The sequence below is a fragment of the Falco naumanni genome, chromosome 5 (genome assembly GCF_017639655.2).
Source record: "Falco naumanni isolate bFalNau1 chromosome 5, bFalNau1.pat, whole genome shotgun sequence".
NCBI classification, from domain to species: domain Eukaryota; kingdom Metazoa; phylum Chordata; class Aves; order Falconiformes; family Falconidae; genus Falco; species Falco naumanni.
The window spans coordinates 92,509,946-92,517,505 of NC_054058.1; the positions used below are offsets into that span (position 1 = coordinate 92,509,946).

At 50.5% G+C, this 7,560-nt stretch overlaps 1 protein-coding gene across 1 annotated transcript in view; it reads left to right on the forward strand.

Annotated features, from left to right (window-relative positions):
* The window catches only part of COG5 (component of oligomeric golgi complex 5), a 182,625-nt gene that overhangs the window by 173,229 nt on the left and 1,836 nt on the right, over positions 1–7,560 (forward strand). The window lies entirely within an intron of this gene.

Here is a 7,560-nt window from a genome sequence, read left to right on the forward strand (position 1 = left end):
TTCATTTCAATCCTTTCACTGAATCCTTTATTCATTTTGCATGAGATACCATTAGTAAAATATTTTAACTTTTTGATCTCAAGAATGTGCTGCTGCAAGGTTACCACTTGAGCATTTCACAGTGAGACTGTGGTCCTTTTGCTTTTGCACTGTGGAGTGCTTGGACTTGCTCAGACACGCGTGCTCCCAGGGCACGGAGAGGGCGGCTTTGAAGATCTGCCCTCCCCAAAGGCCTCTGTTGGCGCTCCAGCTGGCGCTCCAGGGGATCTTCCCTACTCCCGGTACCGGAGCAAGGCTTGACTGCCTCTCCACCCATCCCCGGGCCCGCCGCCTGCAGGCGTCACTCATGCAGCTGGGCATGAATGAGCTACGCTGGATTTGCCAAGCAGACTCTTCCCTCGGGGTGGTTTGTTGTCAGCTCGTGTGGCCCCGCATGTCTGGGAGCAAAGAGTGGGCTCTAGCTGAGCAGTGCTCGAGCGCAGTGAGTGAGGGGGATGGTGCTCCTTTGCCGGCACTCGTAACCTCTGTGGGCATTGCTGTATGCATTCACCTTTTTATCATCTTCTCTCATGCCTGTCAGTCATAGATAACCTAAATAGGCCAGTTATCCATACATGAGGCAGGCAAGCAATTGTCAGTCACTAGTATGACCGTGTTTCACTCATATTTTCTTTAATACTCAATCGGAAGATTTCTGAGCATCCTCTTCATGCGTCTTATATGAACCCAAGCTGAACTACAGGCGTCTTGCTCATTTGTCTTTTGTCAGTCACCCTCTTCCAGCTTTTTCCGCCTGTAATTGTTCAGCTGTGCTAATTGAACCTCGGGTATTTTGAGCCTTCAGATCTCTGCATTGGCCTCCATCAAGAAATTATCTTTACATTTGCTGCAACCTTGCATATGGTAATTTTCTGCAACTTCCCTTTGTAACGACTGTGCCATTACTCTAGGGACCTGCTGCTTAGATATTAATTTACTTGTGTTATCAGAATCCTTACAGCTTCATATTAAAGCTAATTGGAGTGCTGCTTCTTCTCTGCAGATCTTAAATGCTTCATGTACAATGTGGTGTTAATGTTATGAATTAGTAGCTTGTATTCAGCGTGAGGGGTGGGATTTACCTGGCCGGAGGTGCATTAGCTAGGCTCCCTTTATAGTCAGCAGAGAGAAACAGGCGCTGCTGGGGCTGATTCATCTCGTCCTGAAGTAGGTGCCTAAAATAGGTCAGTTGCATTGTGTCCTGAAAGCTCCATTTTCTCTGCTCAGTGAAGGGAGCGTGGGCTGGGACACAGGAGCTCTCTCAGGCAGACAGCTGCCCTGCAGGCATTGAAAGTTAGGTGAGATGACCCCGCTGCAGGCATCCTCCCTGAGCCGAGCGAGCGGGATGCTGTTGAAAGGAGCTCCTCTGCAACTGGCCAGGGCGCTTTTTGTCTTTTTCAATTAAGTTTGAAGGCTCAACCTCTCTTCCGTAAAAGAAACCCTGTGAGACGTGGCAGGATCTGAGCCAGCCCGAAGGACGGTTCATCCTCTCAAGGGCCAGATTCTTACCTTTCCCATTAGAGTGGGTGTAAACTCTCCTTATTCAAGCTCACCCTTGCTGGAGCAGGGTTGAAAGCCAGGCGCAGTGAAGGGTTCATTTTCATAACGAGCTGATGTGCTGAGCCAGAGAGCGGCTCCGACCGCTAACCTGCCAGGGGGCAGGGACAAACGCCAGCTTGGGGACCACCGCAAAAGCCCCATCTGTGCATTAGGTTCAGTCTCGCTAGGCGCAGCGGCGTGACAGCTTTGCTGCAGGCAGCATTGCCGTGCTCGGTCCAGGCAAGCGGCAGCCCGGCGGCGCGGCTGGAGGGCTGCCCTGCGCTGGCCCGGCGCCTCCCAGCACCCCCAGCCAGCACCAGGCCGTTCATAAAAGCCTGCGGCGTCGGCGATGCTTGCCTGTCAGTGCACGGCTCCTGTGATGTCTTTATTATGCAATCTGCAACGAGCCGGAGATGTCTCTCGCTAACGGGTTGTCCTATGGGTGATGCTGTTGGAGGTTCTACTGTTGGGGTGCACCCTAACTTTTCTAGCACAGTTCCATAGGTCTGGTGTCGGACAGGTCTGCTCTTACGCAGCGTCGTTGTCTCTTTTCCTCTTTGCCCTGAAGTTCACAAGGCAAACAGACTTTTAACAAAGTACTCGAGAAAAGCCCGGCCCTGCTGGTGGATCAGGACCTGGGTGCACAGGGTGCTACCCTGCTGCTGAACAGAACGACAGGCCCTGCCTCTTCTGAAGTTTACAATTCTTGTAAATTCTTGTAAATCTGGTTCCGTCTGACCAAGGCAGAGCCCAGGAGGGTAGCTGCTAGTTTTCACAATTCTATATAAAATTAACTAATTAATTAGAGTAATTCTAAATGATATGCGTTAAGATCTCTTTAAGAACGACAACCCAAATCATAGACTTTTCTTTTTTTTTCTTTCAACTGTAGATATAAATCTTCATGGGTTGAAATAACATTTTAAAAAAGAACTATCTGGGTCTTATATAATCAGCTTGTCCTGATTTCCAAGAAAGCTCATGTTTTTTGCTCAAGCAAGTGAAGTAATTTAATAAGTGCTTTAAAATCCTTTTCCTTATGTGGGAGGGCATCTTAAACCTAGATTTTTTTTCCCCTTACTTCTTATGGCATTTTTAATGAAGCATTAATATATGCAGAACATCCCACCAACCCTCTTTCCATAGCTCTCTTTTACAAACAATATTTGTAATGTATACATAGCTTGTCTTTTAAAATAGAAACAGATTGCTGAACAGGTTTTATGTCCTTTATTAGACTGGAAGATGCTGAATTTAGGGCATTATTTAGTCTAATCCCTTCAAGAGTATGTTATGTATATTACATAAACAGGGTTTCTTCCATCTTCTTAAACATCGGTAATATAACTATAAATTACATCTTTTTATATGACAACAGCTGTGATCTCTTCTGTGCTGGAGACTTGATGATACTGCTTTCACCCATGATGCCATTTATTTTTCCATTACTACTTACGTACTAGTGTTTTTACAGTGTCCTCTACAGGAGCAAGCCTACTTTTTTTTAAGACGAGATTTTAATAGTGAACCGGTGCATCTGAACTGAGTATCTGTACTGCCAGCATAGTTTACAAAGGCTTGTTTGAGCTAGGACTGGTAAAGTTCACAAAATGTTATCATAAAATCTGCATTTAAATTGTTAACAAAGCTACTAAGCTCATTTGTCTCCCAAAGTAAAGTACACTCACGTAGCATCTCAGCAGCTTCAGTGAAGCAGATCGTCACAAGCTGCCCGGCTCAGGCAGCCTGAGCTGGAAGTGGCTTCACACAGCAGCAACCACCTTGCTCTGCCATAAGCAGCTTCCTGCACCGTCCGTGTTTCTGGATGTCGCAAGTCACGAAATCCCACCCTTAAGACTTAGTAATTGTCTTCAAAGAAACAAAATTCCTGTCCAAAATGTACTTCTGAAATCAATCACATCTATTTTTGTGACTGTTGATGCTTTTGGTTCCCCTCCCAGCCCGTGCCTCCCTTGCTCTCTGAAGCAACCTCCCCGTTATTCTCTGCACTTCAGCCATCCTTTCTCCCGGGTTCATGATTTCTGCCACTCCGTTACCTTCCATCACCAGGAACGCTGTTCCCAAACAGGCTTTCCGGCCTGTCGCCATCGTGTCATTACCACAGGCAGCACTGCAGAAGAGAGTTTGCTGAGCTGATCAGAGCTTGACCACGATGATGAGCCGTTCCATGGTCACCACCAGGGTATGGAGCTCCTGGTGGCTGTGGCTGCCTCTTGGCTGCCAGCCTTTAGCAGCTGCAGCAGCTTTTCATCCTGTCAGTCAGCGTGAGGCCCCTGGGGCAGCTTTATTACAGCCGCCCAGGTGGGAAGCAGAGTGCTGCTCCGCCTCGACGGCTACGTGCAGCGGGCAGTTCTCCGGGCCGGTTCTGCTCCAGAGGTGCCCGCGTCCTCTGTTTGATGGTAGGTGTTTCTCTATGAGTTGTTCATTCTCTTGGCACTGCAGTTCCTGTCGGTGTTTCCCCCAGGATTACAGTGAAATCCCCACCAACGGGAGACGTGACATTTGTAAAACAACCTTCACGAGCTAAAGGCTGACAAGTCAAGTGAGCCTAACATAAATGTTAAGGTTGATGAGAAGCTGGTGCTCACCCTGCCTTTGTCATTAGCCAAACTCTTACTGTCTGAGAAGAACCAAGCTTTTGTTTTAGCATTTCAGGTAAAATTATTGATTATTAATTGCATTTTAACGTTCAACTTTAGAGCATTTAAACAGTTGTTTTGGAGATGGAAGCATGGGACGTGGGAAAATAGTGAATGCGTTTAGAGTATTGAGAAAGATGTTATTTGCGTTGTTAAATATAAAGCTGTACAAGGCCTGTTTTAGAAAAATGCCTAAGAATTCACCTTACAGTATTGATGGAGTAGTAATTATTGGTTGTCTTTTGAGCAGAAAAGAGAGTTACATTGCTCCTGGGTTGGTCATATTGATGAATTTGGACTCTGTCTCTTTGAAACGACCCAAGCAAAGCCATGGTAAAAGAGCGAGCACAGGTGAAGAGAGCTGACCAAGATCAGCTTCTGTTGGCTGTAGGTCTCTGCTGGGAAGGAGGAGGGTCTGGGCAGTTCTAAGGCTGCCAAACAATTTGCCGAGTTCCTTTTAGCTGCTCTTTGAGTCGTAAGAGGACAGTGGCTGCCACTGATGGAGTTGGTTTTGCCAGCTAAATCAGATCCTTTTGAGGCAGGAGAGAAAGAAAAAAGATAAAAGCTGCTGGAAGGTGTGACAGCAGGGCTCTTTAATACTGCGTGGGGCACTTAGTGTGGCCTAAATCTCATTCCCTCTTGTCTGATCTGCTGGGAATAACTGTCTGGCTATGGATTATTGAGGGCTGACATTGAGTGGTTTGGATGCTGCTTTTAAGGTAAAGCTTCTCCCTTTCATCTGAAGGGATCTGGTTATCTCTGTCATCTTTTTCAAGGGCTTTATCTCCTTGCTTTGAAAAAGTCAGAAAGGGATGGCAGTGTTACCATCCGGACAATGATGCCAACCCACAGCTTCATCAAGAGGTGTCAGAGCTTTCTAAGTTAAGCAGGTCAATATGTTTCTTTTTTCTATTTTCAGTTTTTGATGACTTCTAAAAACTAATTGGGCCCAACAAACTTTGGGGAGGGTATAGAGGACAAGACAGGGACACCGGTGAGTGGAAGGGAAGAGATTCAGCAAGATGAATGACAGTTACAGTAAGAAAACTGTCCCAGGAGTTTCTCAACTGTTATTTTTAATAGAAGATTCTTTGTAGAAAAAATTCTTTGTAGAAGGTAATGAACGTCTTACATGTTCAACAGCTAGTGCTGACCAGAGCACTTGAGTGCTGACCTGAGTGGAAATGTGAGATACAGGACTTCTGAGGCATCTTCCCTCACCATGATGTGGTCCTTGACCCTTCCCTGCCTGCATCTCCCACCTGCTGCTCGCTCTGCTTCTCCCCCGTTTGCCCCTCATAGCCATGAGAGGTCAGTTTATCCCAAAAGCGCAGTTACTGCTGCCCCTCTCCCCCAGTCTCACTTCTTCTTTTTAAACCTTGGGATTTAAAACTCACCTGCAAATGTGCCTGATCTCTGCAGCCCGTCGTGTTGATGGCCGGCAGTGAGGCGAGTCCCACCGGAGCACTTTGTGGCTGCAGCAAGCCATTTTCCAGTTGTTACTTCTTTCCCTGTAGGCCCCGTGCTGCCCTCCGGAGACCCTGGGAAGAACAGGCAGAAGGTTTTCGGGGAGCTGACCCGGTGCAAAGTCAGCTTCATTATGGCCAGACGAGAGAAACCTTCTTTCCCTGCCTCTCTGGCGGTAACAGGGGATAGCTTTTCTCTTGGTGTTTGTTGATGTGCAAAAAATGCAAAGCGGCTCTTCAGAGTGTGTGGGCACCTGGTGTGGGTCCCTGGGCAGTAACTCGCTATTCAGGTACAAAAACTGAAGAGCTCTCAAGGGCACCCGGGACTGTTTGTGCTCAGTCACTGCGTTCTTCTGAAGCCTCTCAACGCACCGATCGTCCGGCCCATCCTCCTTTTGCATCCCCTCAGTCTCAGGCAGCGCGCCCGGGGCTTCAGCAAAGAGGGAACGCCAAGTCCAGCTGCCCTGCCCAGGGGTGGCAGGAGCTGTGCCGGGGGGGGGGGGGGGGGGCAGCACCTCGTGCCTGCGCTGTGCCGTCCTCACCCTGTGCTCAGAAGAGCTGCCTTGGGTCGGTCCCCTGGTTGCCCAGCTGCTCGTGTCTCTCACACGGCCAAACTCCGTTAGCGACGCGTGTGCACACGTGCTGTTTGTGGACCCCCAGCTCCTCCGCTTGCCCCCCGGCTGTGTGGCTTCGCGGGGGGTGAGGGGCGCTGGCAGAGCGGCTGCAGCCACTGTCACTGGCTTCTTGGAACCCCGAGCTGACTCCTCTCTCCAGCAAACTGAAGGCTCTTGGCCTCAGGACCATCTCCCACTTGTTAAGACACGAACTTTGATGGAGAGTCCCAGCACCGCTCCAATGCGGGGGGGTTCTGGTTTCCGTTTGGGAAGTTCAGAGCCCCGGCTGCTTTACTTGCAGGCAGCAAAGTGTATTGCAGCCCCACTTCTTCCTACCCGCGCTTCTGCTCTGCCAGGTTTGGTGGCTCAGCTGCAGCTTCCCCGTGTTGCAGCATCACACGGGGACCTTGGCCTCCTCCCTCATCACCCCCCTTCCAGGAGGAGGCCGCGCGTGTGAGACACGGGCTGAGCCCCGCTGTTGCGTTTTCCTTAAGCCTAATTAACTGCCTTACTGCTCATCAGGCACGCGGGGGGTCGCGGTGCTGCCTTAGGGCCCCTGAACTCGATGCAGGGCCACAGTATTTCACCGCCAACGCGTCTGTTGGAACCAGCCGTGAACACAAACGCAGCCCCACCCCCCCCACCCCCCCCACCCCCCCCACCCCACGGCAGCTCACGGGTAGTTACAGGCACTGCCCGGCAGCTGCTGTTACCATCTCAGCCCTGTGCTCCCCCCGCACGGGGAAGGTTCCTGCCGCGCCACCGGAGCCCTCCCTGGCAGCGCAGCCGTGCCGGCGTGCCCTGTGCTGCCGGAAAGGCAGGCGGGAGCCGGGAGCCGAACGCCGGCCTGCTGCCCCGCACGGGGACCCGCAGGGACCGCTTCAGCTCTGCTGCCCCGCACGGGGACCCGCAGGGACCGCTTCAGCTCTGCTGCCCCGCACGGGGACCCGCAGGGAGCTCTGCTGCGCGGGGGGTGGCAGCAGGGCCCCGTCCTGGGTACAGGCAGGAGGGGCCACAGTGCCAGCCTGTACTGGTGCTGCCACAGCCACCAGCCAGAAGAGGAACAGCCGTGTACGGGGAGCCTCGTCCCCACTTGAAATGGGGTGCTGTTTGCGTGCACGTTTCCTTAAATGTCGGAGTTTTGCTGCAAATAGCACTAACGGAACATAATTATAAACAAGTTTTAGGAGGAAACCCCCAAGATCATTGTATCTATTAAATGAAGAACCAGGAGAGAGGAAA